This window comes from Marmota marmota, unplaced genomic scaffold (genome assembly GCF_001458135.2).
Source record: "Marmota marmota marmota unplaced genomic scaffold, marMar, whole genome shotgun sequence".
NCBI classification, from domain to species: Eukaryota; Metazoa; Chordata; class Mammalia; order Rodentia; family Sciuridae; genus Marmota; species Marmota marmota.
In genome coordinates, this window is record NW_025999983.1 from 3,070,716 (window position 1) to 3,087,772 (window position 17,057).

The following is a 17,057-nucleotide window of genomic DNA, read 5'->3' on the forward strand; positions in this document are numbered from 1 at the left end:
TCCTGAAGGGGGAAGCTTCAGCGTCTGCTAGGAGCGAATTCGGGGGGGGGGGCGCTCACTCAGACATGAGCGTCAGACACAGCCTGCTGGAGCAGCAGTCAGCCAGATGTCCACCCCTTGTTGTTGAGGTCTTCGTGTTCCAGTTGATGAAAACCATGGTCTGCAGGTGCCTTGGTCTGCTAGTCTGCTGTGACAAAATGCCCAGGACTAGGTTTTGGAGCCTGAGATGTCCAAGATCAAGGTGCTGGCAGATCAGTGCCTGGGCAGGCCCCCACCTGGTCACAAAAGCAGAGGGGCCAGGGTGGTCTCTGGGGCCTCCTTTACCAGAGTACTGGTCCCACCGGTGAGGGCTCCATCTTCATGACCTAATAATCACCTCCCAGAGGACCACCTCTTGACATCTGTGGTTAGGACTTCAGCATATAAATTTGGGGCAGACACGACCAGTCCGTGGCAATAGGGACTTCTGGTCACCTTCATAGACTGGTAGAAAACCAACAAGTGAAGACCAGGGCAAGGACAACCTGTAGGGAGTTCATTATTGCCGTATGAGATAAACTCCAGAATCTCACCCACGTTCTGGGAGGCATCCTACTCTTCTTTGATGATTTAAGTAATTTCAGAAAAATTAAGCTCATTACCATTTGTGCGAGTAGACATAGCCTTGTCCAGTGGGTTTAGAATCTCAGTGGACCTCGCCGAGAGTCTCCCTCCCTCCTACTCATGTGCCTGCAGAACAAGCAGGAGTGATGTCAGTCTGTAGAACTGACCACATGGTGCACCGTCCTGGGCTCTGAAGACTAGAGCCGATTCCGGGATTTCAAAACAGTGGCGGTTGTGAGCTATCTCCTGTCCACAATCACTTTTCCTAGAAGGTTTTAAAGAAGATAGACGTGGCCTTGGCCTTGCCCTGTGCACTGCCATTACCTGGGATCTCGCTAGAAATGCAAATTATCAGCCCCACCCCAGGTCCACTGAGTCAAAAATGCTAGGGCCAAGGAACCTATTTTTAAGAAATTCTCTTAGTGATTCTGAACCACTGCCTCAAAGGAAATACACACAGACACAAAACATATTTTCCCAAGACCATTATTGAGGTTGGTATTGATGCCAAAAAAATGTTATTTTGAAATTTTCTCTTAAAATTATCCCTTTTTCTATCACCACATGGAACTACAGATTAGGAAAACTGGCTTTTAAAATTCCTTTTTGTAGAGCAAATGTCTCAGTTCATCATCTGGAAATCTGACTTAATCACAGACTCCACTTCCTGTCCCATGGGCATGATGGACACGGTGGGCCTGCAGCGCTCAGAACATGGCACTGAGACGGCAAAGGAAGGTCCGAGCCTCCCCCATGCTGGTGCGGAAAGGCCTCTGTGCCTTCGAACCCAGTGCGCTGCACGTGCCTTTCCAAAGCCAGCTGGGCTCCAGGGCCACAGGCTCCACAGCAGTGCCAAGTATGAGTGCCAAGAAGCACTTGCCTCAAGCCGCTCACCTAACACATGTGGGAGGAGATGGGTGTGGAAAGTAGTGAGCATCGGGAAAGGAAGCATTTTTGTGTATCTGTGCTACACAGTGGCAGAAATCCAACAAGATTTCCTTGTCTTTACCTGAAAGTAGTCTGCCGATCATGACCTGAGTTCAAGGTCAATGTGTCAACAATGCTCCATTATTTTTTCTTGGTGTACTTGAGAGGTGCCTCTCTCCAGAGGCAGTACCTCAAATCATAACTGTAAGTTTGCCCTCTGTGACAGGGAGAGTGTGGCATCCCCTGGGCCTCTCCGTGGAGTGCTGATCATTTTTGCTCTTTTGGCAGCAACTCACTTAAATCTTAGAACATGCAAAATATTACATTTGGCCTTAAATGTTTTTGCTACATTACTTCCAAAGCTTCCAACAGGAAATTTCATGATGACGTTTGTTAATATTTCCCCAATTAGATGTTGTACTCCTTAAGAGGAAAGACCAAGACCAGATTCATGGGGCTCTTTGCCCATCTTGGCCCCACTGGTGTACCTCACAGGGCACTCACCGTGGTCTCCAGGGGTATGTCAGAGCACCCACTGTGGGTACCCAGTGGTCCTCACCAGCACCAACAGAGGGACCCAGCAGTCCTCAGCAGCACCCATAGTGGGACCCAATAGTACTCAACAGCAACTACCCAGCAGCTTCCATAGTAACCATGAGATGGAGACTGTTCCAGAAGTGCCACTTGCCAAATTTTCTCTCTGCATCTCTACATTGGACCCCAGAAATCTGTGGCTCTGTGTCCTAAGAGGGAAAAAAAACCAGAGGGTATAAATGTGCATGAAGCTGAACCATGTAAAAATACCCTTTCCACAGGTCAACAGCACTTGACCGTCAGCTATTTCACGTCCAACTTCACCATCCATCTTTTTCTGGACTGTGAAGAAGAGCCTTTGACCTGAAGGAGACTGCCAAGGACTTCTGGGCACTCCCATCTCTGCCCGCTGTGGGAGCCCAGGCTTCTTTAGTGGACAGCATCTGCTGAGGTCGGGAGGAAGAGGCAGGTCCCAGCCCCTGGGGTAGAGGGCGAGAGCTGTGTTAGAATCCAGCTCCCTTTCCAAAGAGTTTCCAGTCTGATAGCCTATCCCAGACTTGCTGGAAGGCTGGGAGACGGTTCTTCCCTTTCTCTGGCTGAGCTTAGAGGCCCGATTTTTTCCCTGCAGCATCCGAGGCTATTGCAGCATTGAAACACTGAGTCAGGAGCAGGTGAAATCAAGCTATTCCCTAAATAGAGCTAAGGCACCCCCACCTTCCCTGGTCACTTCACAGTGCAGAGGAGCTCTGTGCATCCGACCTGGGGTTGCTCTGGAGATGAACTGAGAGGACCACCCTGACCCAACAGGCAGGTGGGCCCTAAGCCCCCCACAGGCTACCTGCTGAGACTTGGATCCCGCAGGCATCACACGTTCTCAAAGCATCCCCAGGGAAACTCAGTTTCCCCCAGACACCCGCTCCTCTTCTTCCACTAATCGGCATTCCTTCACAGGAAGGACCTGGAAGAATCTGGACATATTGACTGATTTCCAGAGATCCTTGCTGGGTGACGGAGGATTAGGTGCCTGTTGCTAGGATAGAATTTCCGCCACACATAGGAAAGAATGTGCATGCTAATTTATCATTCAAAGGACTTTTTTTTCTTTTTTGGTAAGAGCTAATGTACAAAACCTGTTAGTACAAAGAGAGCAGAAGGGAGGGGAGGCTGAGCGTGGGTGGAGGAGGGCTGGGATCTGGCCTGGTTTGAGATTCCTGCTGCAGCTGGCCCTGACTGGGACCAGGGTCCCCACAGCACCCAGGAGACTTCCATGGGCAGGCTAAGCAGAGGGAGACAGGCTTTTATAACTTTATTTCGAATACAAGTGAAATAATAATGAGGATTTGAGCTTTCCCACTCCTAGTTTAAATTTTAAAAAGAAACCCCAAAGGGCTAGAGCTTCTAAAAAGATAAAGATTTTTTTCCCCCTAGAATACATGAGAAAAAGATCTGAATACAAAGGTGGTAGCTTGATAATGGCTACAATCACAAGAAAGCCTGTCAGCCTCGGCTCTCCTAGGAAACCAAGCCAAAGGGGAGATGCACACACAAACACCCATGTTGGTCCATATGTTCATACACAGACACATGCGAATGCACTTTTATACCCTTATGTATCAACAAATATATACATGTATGCATATACATAAACACATGTATACGAAGAAGACATACATTCATGCATATGTACACACACACACACACACACACACACACACACACCCATTTACACACACAGAGATTTTAATGAATTGGCTAATGCAATTGACCTGGTAAGTCTAAAATCTGCAGTCCAGGCAGGACAGCTGGTGCTCCTGGGAAGAGATGGTGCTATATAGCTTTTCCTCCTCCTAAGGAAACCTCAGTTTTCACTCTTGAGGCTTTCAACTGATTGGATGAGGCCAACCCATATTACGGAGAGTCATTGGCTTTATTTGAAGCTGACCAATCTAGACGTTCTTCACTCATCTAAAAAAAAAAAAAGAAAAAGAAAAAGAAAAAGAAAAACCTTCACAGTAACATCTAGACTGACATTTGACCAAACGACTGGGCACCATGGCCTGGCCCAAGTGGACACATGAAATTAAACATCACAGGAAAGAAGAAAATAGGTCATTCAAACAAGACTTTGTACTTTTTCTTTGAAAGTTATCAGAACAGTCTGATTTCTTGGGAATAAGAGAGTGTCTGTACTACTGGAGGAAACCCCGCAGGGTCCCCGACACCTTCCACCCCTGTGAAGATCTTGATTCTATTCACTCCCAGGGTTCCAGGCTCATCCTGACATGTGGGGAGGGGCTATGGTGTGGATGGTCAGTCCTGGGGCACCACGACCTTCCAGTGCACTTGATGACAAAAATACACATGACCTGAGGGTGATCAGGTCATGTGAGCCCACCCACAGTTCCCCACTTCATTAGGAATGACCGACATCCAGGGCCTGCGCTGGCCCTCACCTGTGGTCTGCCGCACCCCCTCCCTGCTTGCCTGTTCCATGCACAGGGACCTGGGTGCTCCTCGAGGTCCTTCTGACAGCCTGGGCTCACACCTCAGCTTCCCAGGGACGCCTCGGCTCACCTGCCCACGGCTTCATTCTGTCACCTGATGATTTCACTTATTCTGTAATTCATTGCTTTTGATTCCCACTCTAGAATAAAAGCCTCCAAAGAGCAGCGTTCTGTCTGTCTGCCCCGCTCAGGTGCCCATGGCCTCACACTTCGCCTGGTATGCAGCAGACACCCAGTGGTTTGCCAAATGGATGAATGATGATTTCAGCCTGCTGTGACAGGTCGCACTCGGTGGCCTCTAACCCCTGTCCAGCAGCACCTCTGGGCTTTTCTAATTGCCCGATTGAGGTGCCCTAGGAAGAGTGGGGGACCCTTGCAAATCCCTTCTGGGGGTTCCATATACAAATAACTTGAGAACATTGTACATCTGATTTAAAGTAATCTTTTCAAAATTTTTTTGTAGTGGTAGAGGGTCAGAATGCCTTTATTTTATTTGTTTATTTTTATGTGGTGCTGAGGATCGAACCCAGTGCCTCACATGTGCCAGGCAAGTGCTCTACCGCTGAGCCACAACCTTGGCCCTAAAATGATCTTTTTCCAACTAAATATAGAACACAAATCTGTAAGAAATTGGAATTTGTTATTTGGAAGACTTATGTTTATTTTTCCATACCTATAATATACTGAGATAATAATATACTATACTCTTATATAATGAAAATAAACCCTTATTTATTGATCCATGCATCAGTAAACAATGCTGATGTCCTGCTGTCACATAGTCCAATCTTATTGACTTTTCCAGGAATAAAATATGGAGTTTTATGATTTGGCCTTTTTGCTTAGTCTGTGTTCCAATTCAAAAACAAGGAAACAAAGCAGATATTTAAATATCAGGCTTGGAAAAAAATGTAAGATTTTTTTGTTTGCAGAATAATAAATGTATATCACAAATTCAGCCAGATTTTTAGGGCAAGTTGAGGACTAGATAAAACCACTATGTACTTGTATCAAAATATCCTGAGAGCTTCACCTTCCTTTTTCATCTAAGATGCTTATTCTGAAGATTTAAGCTTGACGACAGGATCCTTTGTCTTGGAAGAAAAGGTCCTGGCTGCAGTTGGACCCCACAGTTGTGGGTGCTGGATAAACAGGGCCAGGGCTCAGCAAGGAGGCCAAGGTCCAAGCTTGGGCAGGGAGAGAAGGCTCAGAGAAGCCCACACTTGTCCTGGCTTCGTTGATGTCCCCACGAGGCAGTCCTACCTGGACGTCAGTGTGGGAAGCTGGTGCTGAGCCTTAGAAGACGCCCAGCCCGCGTCCTGCCTCTGCTACTGTTGACAGGCAATGCCAGCACGTGGACCTGCTGGAGTCCGTCCTAGGTGTTGAGCTCACTGTCCTTTGACATGGTGGCCCTGGGAATGAGGAGTTAGGCTTCAAGCTCCTTAGCTATGTTGTCTCTTTGGGTGGTTCTCGTAAAAACAGCAGGCCCAGTGCAGGGGGCCGACTCCACCATGGGCCCCACTAAATCCCCACAGTTTCTCCTACGTCAACCCCACTGTCCATCCTGGGAAAACTCAGAACCGTGAAATGACTGGCCCCAGGGCAGCTGGGATGAGTGGATCTAGGATTCAAAACCAGGTCTGTTCCAACTGCGGAGACCAAAGTTCTTCTTTCCACTTTTTTTTTTTTTTTGGTAATATTTCCACCAGCTGAGTGCTGCGTCTCAGCACTTTTGCATACACATAATCTTAAATAATTCTCATGGCAACTGGAATAGGTGAATATTCCTCTTGCTTCCCTTCTCAAGATGGATGATGAGGCTCAGAAAAATACTGTGTTTTGTCCAGGGAGATACAACAGTAAGGAGGCAAAAGCAAGATCTAAACCCAGCAATGTGTCCCTGGAACAGAACCAGGGGCTTCTGTGTGGGTCTGAGCAGCTCACTCTCCTTCCCTGCAGAACATTATAAAGTTTGATCATATGTGTGCACAACAAGAGCACTTTAAAAAATATATTAAAATTAGCAGTTTTACAGGCCACATTCTTTTAAATAATCCAAATAATAATAATAATAATATGTCTGAAAATATTCTAATCTACCTAGAAATACTTCTACATAACCCATGGATCAAAGCGGATGTGCTCTATATGAAAACTGTAATTGAAACCACCCAGCAAGCTCTGGCTTCCCGTCTCCCCATGTGATCTCTCTCTGTCTCTCACACACACTCCTTCCATGAGGCCTCCACAGGGCTGAACAGAAGCTGGCACTATGCCCTGCATCCTCCCGACTCTGCAGGAGGCAGGAGACCTCTCCATCTCTTCCTGACATGGCTTTTGTTATGAAGAACATATGCATTTCAAGTCGGGCAGCTCAGGAGGCTGAGGCAGGAGAATCTCAAGTTCAAAGCCAGCCTCAGCAACACCAAGGCACTAAGCAACTCAGTGAGACCCTGTCTCTAAACAAAATACAAAATAAAGCTGGGAATGTGGCTCAGTGGTTGAGTGCCCCTGAGTTCAATCCCTGGTAACCGCCACCCCCCTCCTGCCAATAAAAACACTTGCATTTCAAAAAAAAAAAAAAAAGAATCACCCAGTGACATAAAAGTAGAGGGGCCGGTGCCTGGGGCTGGGGCTCAGTGGTAGAGAGCTCCTCTCATGGATGAGGCACAGGCTCAATCCTCAACACCACACAAAAATGAATAAAATAAAGGTATTGTGTCCATCTACAACTAAAAAGATTTCAAAAAAAAAAATGAAAAAGTATCCTAAAACCTGTGGTATTCCTACAAGCACAACTCAGAGGAATATGTATAGATGGAAATGTCTTCAGTATTGAGGAAGACAGAGGGGAAATAAAGAAGCCAAGTTCACATAATAAAAATTAGAAAACAAAAGAGGAAACTGTGAAGAGAGAATTCATAGAGGAAACTAATAATATATAAAACAGGAGAACTTTAAAACACACACACATAAACTGAGTCTTTTAAATGAAAAAGTGAGGGAGAGGACCAAATTGTGGGGTTGAGGAAAGGGTTCAGGGTCCCTGCCTGGCCCAGCCCCTGTCCCCAGCCCGTGGCAGAAACCTGGCTTTAACCTTTGCCTTTCCAAATCCAACAGAGAAGCTACAGTGGCTAGTAACCATACACCTGCCATGATGTAAAAGGAAATCAAAACTACAGGAAGACGAGGCTTTTCTACTTTTGGAGAAATGTGCCTCAGAGTGGGCTGTAGACTCCTGGAGGAAGTTCTGGAGTCTTGTCAAGTTCCATGCAATGTCCCGCAAGGGTGCAGACTCTCACAGATGGGCTCCACAGTGCTCACCTCTAATGTGGGTACCCTTCCCTTCTCCAGTCTAGTGTGCCTGTTGGAAAGCTCGCAGTTCCACACGTCCCATCTCCTTTGGAGTTGCTATGCTTGGTGACTGCTTTCTGGGTCCCGTCACCTAGATGCGGCAGGTCTGGGACTTGCTGGGGGTTAGTTCATACTTAATGGCCGAGTGGAGTGGGCTGGGTGGGAACCCGGCCGAACTCACTGTGATGGGGTGTGATTTGGAATCCGGTAAAGACGAGCTCCAAGCCCTGTCCTGGTGGCTTGCCGGGATGGTTTCTGAAGGCTTTGGTCATGTTCATGGTCATGGCTTTACGCCATGACCAGTAAAATATAGACGTGATGAAAACCTTTGTTATTAGTGAGTCTGATAAGCTCTCATAAACAGAATCAAGTTCTAAATGTAAGCAGTATTGATCTTCAGTATTCATGGCAATATCTTTCTTTTTTTAACACTTCATGAATTTGCGTATCTTCCTTGTGCAGGGAGCGTGCTCATCTCCTCTGTACTATTCCAATTTTAGTACACATGCATTCCCGGCAATAGCTTAATGAGTGTATTGACCTCCTTTGTATTGCTCTCTCTCTCTTCTGAAATTTCATATTAAATTTGTATAAATCAGATTAAAAAAATCAGACTTTACCTGTGTTTCGTGGTGATGTGAGTGTTTTTACTATAAAGAAATAAAAACTGTTTGAGGGGATACATAGGTTAGCCTTCATTTAAATGTTGTACATGCATACGTGTATCAAAATATCACGTGGTGCCCCATAGATATCACAATTCTTGTGTTTTTGTTTTACTTAAATGTTTCAAAAGTGCTAAAAATAATAATAACAATAACAGGGTAAGTGCAGGCCAGCAGGACCCTGGCTGCCGCCTGCCATTCTTCCCCAGAGCCCTGCGGTTGGATTCTGCGTCCACCACTCTACATCTCACCTCCAGACCAGACAATGTAGTTAGCTCTCACCTTTATCCAGAACCAGCTTCCATGGGCTGTCTTCCCCTTCATGAAATCACCCTCTGAGCTTGGAGAACTCCCTTCATTTCCTGCTTCTGCCGTGGCCTCGTCTCGTCCCTCTGGTTGTCTTTCTGCTCCTGATCCTCAAAGTCGGTGCTGGTGGTGATGGGAAGTTAGTGTTCATGGGACCGAGAGAAGCTTGGGTCTGGCTGGTTGCACAACCTTGTCAGAGTGCTCAGTGCCACAGAAATTAGTGCCACTGACCATGGTACGTGGGTAGATTCTATGTGATGCATATCTTACCACAGTACAAAATTTGGTGCCATTAAAAAATAGGGAACTTCTTGCCAAAAAAGAGGGATTCCATATTGATACATTGAAACCTCTGCAACCAGCTCTCTCCTCAGGGTAGTCGGATCTGACAGTGGGTCAGAGAGTCCGCTGGCTAGTCTTCAGACATTGGAGACAAGGCCCTGAAATGCAATCAACAGAGACACATTGCCATTGTAAGGGAAAATGAACCAGGTCTCCTTCAGATTTTGAGACACTATTGTAATTCACCCAGCAGGTCCCATGCCACATTAACTTCTAAATTTGCTTTAGTACATTCATCCCCATTCTCTTTACAGAAAGTGCAGACTACCACTGGTAATTTGGAGTATTCTAAGATCCCAGGAATCTCCAGTCCTCTCTACCACCCTCCAACCTGACCAGCTTCCCAATACACAATGCTACTCCAGAGACCAGAAAAATGTCTTAGAGGAAATGTTAATATTTAAATTAAGGTGATTATATCATGATTAATTTGTCAGTTATTTAGGATTATCAGACAAAAATCAATGATTACCTTGGTTTTAATAGTTCAATATCGTTTTTTTAATCAAGGAGGAGAACCATCCAGAATTCAGATGGTAACGTTGCCTAACCTTTTCATCAAATGCATCGAATGTGAGTTGAGACCTTCTGTCATTTCTCAGTGCCCTCAGTGGTGCTTCATGCTATGGATGGATCAGCAGCTCCAGCCGATGGTAACGATGGCCTAATTGCTGCGAAACACCTGTGTGCCCTGCATTGTACTCAAATGCATTCTTGGGTGACTCATGTTGGGAAGCCTAGAAGGCTGGGCCAGTCTACATGCATTAAAGCAAAAGTTCTCAGATCACAATGCTCACTGCAAGACCAGAGGCTTCCTCAGGGCCTTTGGGACGGAGCGGACATAAAGTCTACCCAGAATGAACCGATGTTTGTCCCTCCGAGCTTTCCCTCTGTAACTCCCCAGGAGCCACCTTAACCTGGAGCTTGCCACAGGCCAGGTGGTGGCTTCAGCAAAGGCCCCAGACTTCTGGGACCCAGCTGGACCAAAGTTACACCTTGATGCTTGTGTGTCCTTCAACCTGAGGTTCCAAGGCACAGCAGATGGAGGTCTTGAAATAAGCAGGGAGTCCCATGGTCCCAGCAACTCAGGAGGCCAGAGCAGAAGTGTTGTAAGCTTGAGGCCAACCTGGGCCATTTAGTTAGACCCTGTCTCAAAATAAAAAGTGCCAAGGGCTGGGGACGAAGTTCAGGGCTAAAGTGTCCCTGGGTCCAATCCACAGTACAAGGAAGAGAGAGAGAGAGAGAGAGAGAGAGAGAGAGAGAGGGAGAGAGAGAGAGAGAAATCAAGACTTCTTATGGCCATTTCTAGTTAGTAGAATACCCTTGACTTTTTAGTATGTTTACTGTACTAGAGGGTTATGTTAACTATGTGTGTGTACATGTGTGTGTGTGTATATATATATATATATATATATATACATGAAATTATAATTTTCAGAATACATTTATTTATTACTGCTAGCAGTGATGGCAGATTATTTGAAGGTACAAAATTCCTTACCTGGGGTGGTTCTGAACATCTAGGCACAGGACAGGATAATGCACCAGGACAACAAGACTCCTGAGTGCAATTCTGGAAATTTCCAATGAAAATATCTACCAGAATTGGAGTGCTGGAGGGAGAAGGGGGGAAAGTAGACTTTCATGCCACAGCAGGGCACGGTAGTGGGACTGGAGACCTGGCGTCAGGTGCAGAGACCACTGTTTGAGTTCAGGAGGCTTCTTGGTCTCGGGATGCACCCTGGCGTACACCACTGGACAGAGCGGAGTCCCGATGGAGTCACTGCTGAAATGTTCCTTGCTCTGCATGGAACACAAGGGAGAAAGCAGCAGGAGGGAGACATCGCCTCCATCCATGGCTGCAGTGTGAGGAGAGTACAGGCACCCTCAGTGAACCCATTCTGAACCCAGTAAATGAATGTGACCAGGGATAGTGGAAGACATGCCCTCTCGTCTCAAAGGCCTCTTCTTACCACTTCCCGCCTGATAGAGGCAGGATAATTTCTTTGTCTCTCTGTCAAGTCACATAGAGGAAAAAGTGTTGAAAAGCCAAGGCTGCTGATCTTTTGTCTTCCGTAAGTGACCTTTCCTCAAAGGATCTATTTTGAAAGATTAATATAGGAAGTTCTACTTAACTGCTTGCTCTAGTAGATGCTGTAGGATGGTGTGTGCTCACAGTCCACACTAGGTTCTTCCCATCCTGGAAAAGAAGCCTGGACACTGTCCCAAAACAGCGTAAGGACCTTACTGCCTTGAGCTCATGCTCCTTCCCCTTTGGGCACTTTAATAGGAGCAGCTCAGGAGGAACCTGTCAGTTGTTCACAGGTCAAAGACTGAGGCCAGGGAAGCTCCCCTGTGTGAATGACCCTACCCCAGCTATGGGGCCTTGAATGCCCATTCAATTCTGGTCCAAATGGGAAGGAAGCTCAGAGGGCCACTTGTGCCTCAGGCCGTGTCTTGCTGTGTCTGTGAAATTTGCAGAAGGGAATCAGTTCTCTGGATGAAGCAAGCCATCCTGATTCTTATTTTTGAGACACAGCTGGAGAATCCATCATTATTTCTTTATCTTGTACCTCTGACCCTTTGTCAAGGCCCATGTCAAAAAATGGCTATTAAAATTAAAATGTTTTCAAGAGAAAGGTTCCTGAGTAGCAAATGAAAACCTACTTATCTCAAACAACTTTAACACTACACAATTGAAGCATCACACTATAACTCATGGGGACAGACACAAGGGCCACTTGGGCACCCCTGCTGAACCTGCATGCTCCCTGGTACATAAGGTGTTCACAGGAATCACAGCAGACAATTTGTAGGTTTTGGCCATTGCAATCCATCAAGGAGCCAATGCTCTGCCTCTAATGCCTCCGCCCGCCATGTTCCCTTCCTACTCAAATACCTTAAACTGGACTTTCAGCTCTCTGAAAGAAATGTTTTCTTTCCGTTAAGCTTATTATTAAGTTTTTGAGATATAATTTTGTCACATTGGTTTGAATCTCAAACAAAATTAATCCATCTGACTTATAAAGCTTGGGTGGAAATGCTGATTGAACTGAGCTCCTGGCCCCATCCTAGTTTGCTTCTGGTTTTGAGAACCGAAACTCACTTCAGCACTCTCCAAGGTGGTTTGCTGTCTCGGAATGGCGAGTATTTGAAATACAGCTCTGTGTCCCAGCCCAGCTGCATTACTCATCGTGCTAACGTGCACACAGTTATCACAAGGATACAGTACTGAGTGTCTTTTGAAAAAAAGATAGTACTTTTTAACACTAGTGATCTCAGAGCTGGATATTCACAGCCATAACACAGAGGTAATTTTCAGGAAAGAGTGAAATGTTTCAGTTTGACTAGTGAAAATTTCTACCTGCATCTTTTTTTAACGAAGGAATATGAAACCCTTTTTTCTGATGAAACAGATACTTGGGATGTACTTGGAATACTCATGTCTTAACAGTTGTGTATTATAAAAATAATCTAATTGAAAATTGGACATTTGGTTTTTATTAAATAAAGACAGATATAACTTATACTGGTTTTACTTGTTTGATAACATAAAGTGAAAATAAAATTAAAATTTGGTTTATAATTACTTTGTTTGAATTTATAAGAGTAAACTAACTGAAACTGAAAATCTAGCAATATGAATTTGTAAGCGTAATTTAATTGAAGTTGAAGATCTAGGAGTGTGAGTAGTAGCTGAGTTGTTTTTATTGCCTTTGGTCTGTTTTTAAGACTGTCCATTCAAGGTGTTGACTCTAATGAATTTTTTTTTTTACTAGAAATATAATAGACTTGTTTTTGTCTTTTTAGGCTTGACTATGACGATACTGTAAGCATGCATCCCTCAATTTAGTCAAGATTTATTAGTGTCAGCAGTAATAGAGCTTTGTGATCAGTTGGCATGCAGGTGACAGGTAGGATAGCAATTATTGAGTGCTGGTTGTGTGCTGCCCTTTATTAAATGTTGAGGATGGTAAGACGCCTGATGTCATGTTGTTTAAAACTGGATCATCAATGTAAATCATGTATGCATTAACTCTCTTTTGAAAAGATTCAATGTAGCCTGTTAACAGATGCAGATAGAATACTTAAGTTCCAGGAGTACAGACAACAAAGCTATGATGAATTAGCTTGAGAAACATTGAAGGTAAGACAAACTCAGAACCAATAGGGAAGGATTTAGTGGCCTTGGGAGGTCATGAATAGATACCTGAAAGCTGAGCTCCATTTTGCATGCATGATACTGAATCCTGAGAAGGCAGAGTTTGCATGATCACACCTGCATGACATACAATGATACTTTACCACCTATTAAATTGAACAGCCTGACTTGGGAACAATAAGCCCCTTGGTTATGAGTTATTTTGCTATCTGTTTTAAGTAAATCACAAAAACTAAAGCCAAGGTAAAAAGAAAATGCCCTTTTATCAGACCTTATCCATTAAGTAGGTTAATTAACATTTAATTAACCTTTGTTTTTATATTATAAATACAAATCATTATCATCTTCAAAAAAAGAGCAGGGTTTTCAAGAATCACTGATGTAAAATTTACAGCTATAAACATAAGCATTAATTTCATTTGTTGCAAATTAAAACCAGTTAAGACACACGCTTATAAATTTATAAAAATATAAAATATTAACCACACAAGTTATGAACTATTACAGTTAGGTTGTTGAGCACAATGCATGGTTATTAGAAATTTTATATTTTTTTGAAGAATATCATCATTCAAAGATTCTTAGGCTCTAACTTGGGCTGTGTTAATGTCTTTTATAAGCATATAATTCAAAGAAGGAAAGTATCATCTCTATCTTACAGGAAACTTTAGACATAAAATACCAAAAGCAATATAAAATTAACTTTATTTTAAAATTACAATATGGGGAAGAAAGTTTACAAAACTTAAATATACTTGCCCTTGCCTAGGTGCACTGATGTAAGGCTTCATTTTAAACATGAAACTCGTTCCTGATCATTTTCCTTGGCAAAGGGCATAGACAAATGCTTCACATTCTTTTAAAATGTTGAGTTACCAGATATGGTCATCATCAGGCTTGACAATTTTGTTCTTGTTACCTTAATTCTTTTAGATTTTATGCCTTGCAATTAGGTCTAGCATTTCCTCATCTGGGAGTTAGGAAAATAATTTCCTTTAGGAGAGCATTGCAAGAGTTTGGATTTCCACCATCTCTCTTCGGTTGCTTCTAAGAATTATAGTCATGGCTAAATTGTACAGTAATCTGATGACAGTTGACATGTAAGGGCAGTGTTAACTTCAGGTGGACTGTCACAGTGCAGTGTTCACTCAGTTATGGGCCATAAAAAGTCTGGAGTAACAAGTGTTTAGTGACACAGTCTGCTCCCTTTTCTGATATATCACTAGAGAAACTGAAAGGGAAGAAAAAAAATCCTCAAGAAACACGTTCTCCATGTGTAGCAACACCTGAGCCCTCTGTAATTCCCATCTATAACTAAAGGATACTTCTTGAAGAAAGGCAGAGGCTTAAATGAACCAACAAGGACGCCTGTGTTCATCAGGAAGACCGTAGATCAAAATTTAATTGCTAATCTTTAAACTTCTCCTTAATTTGTTCCTTTTCCGTTGTCATGGTTTGTGATTTTTTACTCTGTCCAGGAAATGTTTCTCTTCCAGCAAGCCAACTGGAGAAAAGAAGGATAAAACGTGGAAAGAAGGTTGCTTCTGGAAAAGGGTTAAAGAGCACTCTCGGGAGTTTGCGTCCTGATTTAACAAAGACTCACAGAACAAATACTTGGTATTTTCCACCCCTCCCCCTAAACCGGCAAAGTGGCTTGCATTCAAGTTAAATGTAATTTTTTTTTTTTTGTAACTGGAAATCGCTTCAATAACTCCAAAAAATTGCAACTGGTAAACCTTAAAAGGCAAGGAGAAATGTTATGCCTGTAAAGGAACGAACAATAAACACTACGAAGAGAAACTCATCTTCCCTAAATATGTGGAAGCCCTTTCCTGCGCGAGAGTCCAGTCCCCAACCTGCTCCAACTGCGGTTTGAAGCGAAGTAACAAGTGTCGGGTCTGAGCGATGGGAGAAGCTGCGAGCCGGGAGGCTGCGCGGAGATCAGGTGGCATTGCTCCAACTTATCTAGTTTTTATATTGGTGGGAAAAACAAAGAAACAAACAAAAGCAAAAGCACCACACCCCCAGTCCCTAAGGTAAGAGTTGCCAGAATCATTTTCTTGGTTCGCAAATTTAGGAGTTTCGACCTGAGTGTCCGGACTGGCGCCCCTTTACACGCGACACGCAGCGTCGGTCCAGGAGTCACCCAGCCGCTGGTATTGACACCAAGTCCCTGGGGTCCACCCTCTTGGTTTGGTGCGAATGCAGATATGCCCTTTACCCTGTTGGGGGTGTGAATGGGAGTCGGGAAAAGCACTGACAAGGGAGGAGTCTGCAGCCCAGTTCGAAATAAAAAGCACGCAAAACTGGAGAGAAGAAAGTGTGCGGGGCGAGAAAGAGGCAGGGGCGGGAAGCCAGGGTCGGGCCCCAGCCCTGTGTGGGTAGAGCGGTTGCACAGCCGCGCAAGCCTCGCGCTCCAGTGACCATCTTGTCCTCCGTGAAAACTGGAATGTGGCGCGCGTGCTACCCACTAGGGATGGTGACCTAGTCCGGGGTGTTCGCACAGCCCGTTCCAACTTGGGGCTGCAGGATCACCGCCTTCCACTGGGACCTGGGACCTGGCACGTCGTGGTGAACCCGCTGCGAGTGCCTGCCAGAAGGCGGACACCTGCGCATCTGTGCGCTTGGGCTCTCCAACTTCTCCAAACTTCTGCAGCAACTTGTTCTGAGTGCTCATTCAGAGGCACAGCTCCCTGCAATTACAGCTGTCTGGATTCGTGGCTACAGGAGGGGAGTACAAGAAGCCGCGGGTGATGAGGCGGCCTTCAGGGTTTGGGGCGATGATCTCAGTTTTCAGTATTTGAGCCATAGTTTGCTCTTTCCATTCTCTATTCCCACCGTGACAAACAGCTCGTGCACACTAAGTTCGTTTTAAAGCGGGAATCGGAGAGGGAGTCCTGGGGATGGACCTTCTTTCAAACCTTAAGTTTATTGGAAACACTATGAGTTCATTTAAACTACCCCATGTCTAAGTTCGAACTCCCCTCCTGCGGGCTGTGACTGAGCAGTGCTAGTTGGAGCTGCTGGCCCGCCAACGGGAGGATTCCCTGGCTCGGAAACCCACAGCAGACATGGCCAGTCCAACAGCACACAGCTGGAACATCTGCAGGGGTGCGGGTTTAGAATCTGGAACACCGAACCCGGAGGTGACAACGCCCAGCAGAAACGCAGCAGTTCCCCCGCCCGCTAGCGGGTCCGGGGAGCCCAAGGTGCTCACAGAGCAGGGGCGTGTGGGGCCCTGGCGCCGTGGGGCAGTCCCAGCGAGCGCGCAACGTGGGCGCGGGCGGCGGCAGCGTGGGGAGCTACTGCTCCGCCAGTGGGCGTCTTCTGCCGCCGCCGCCACCGCCGCCTCCACGGGCAGCGGCACTGCGGCGCTTTTCTCTGCTGCTTTGGGTCAGGCACCGAGGCTCAGCTGCCGGAGCGCGCACTAACCACGCCACGCCTGCAGGCAGCGTCTCCGCAGACCCTCGCCCGTGCGGGGAGGACGCCGATTGTGCGTGCCAGCCAGTAGCCAGTCGCGGTCACCCGGGACTCGCCCCCAACCCGGGATCCTTCAGCACCCGAAGCTGAGCACGATGTGAAGACCGGGCCGGGAGGGGCTTGGGAGACAGGCTAGGAGGACCAGACAGGCGCTCGGGCCGACTGGCCGGCCGAGGAGGG

General features: G+C 45.8%; 1 protein-coding gene and 1 non-coding gene across 2 annotated transcripts in view; one reads left to right on the forward strand and one right to left on the reverse strand.

Moving 5' to 3' along the window:
- Pde10a (phosphodiesterase 10A) overlaps positions 1-17,057 on the forward strand; it is a 522,815-nt gene that overhangs the window by 241,929 nt on the left and 263,829 nt on the right. The gene's annotated exons all lie outside the window — the stretch shown is intronic.
- On the reverse strand, positions 8,340-8,442 carry LOC125617647. Its single transcript, XR_007348733.1, has one exon. It is a non-coding gene; the product is annotated as a U6 spliceosomal RNA (small nuclear RNA).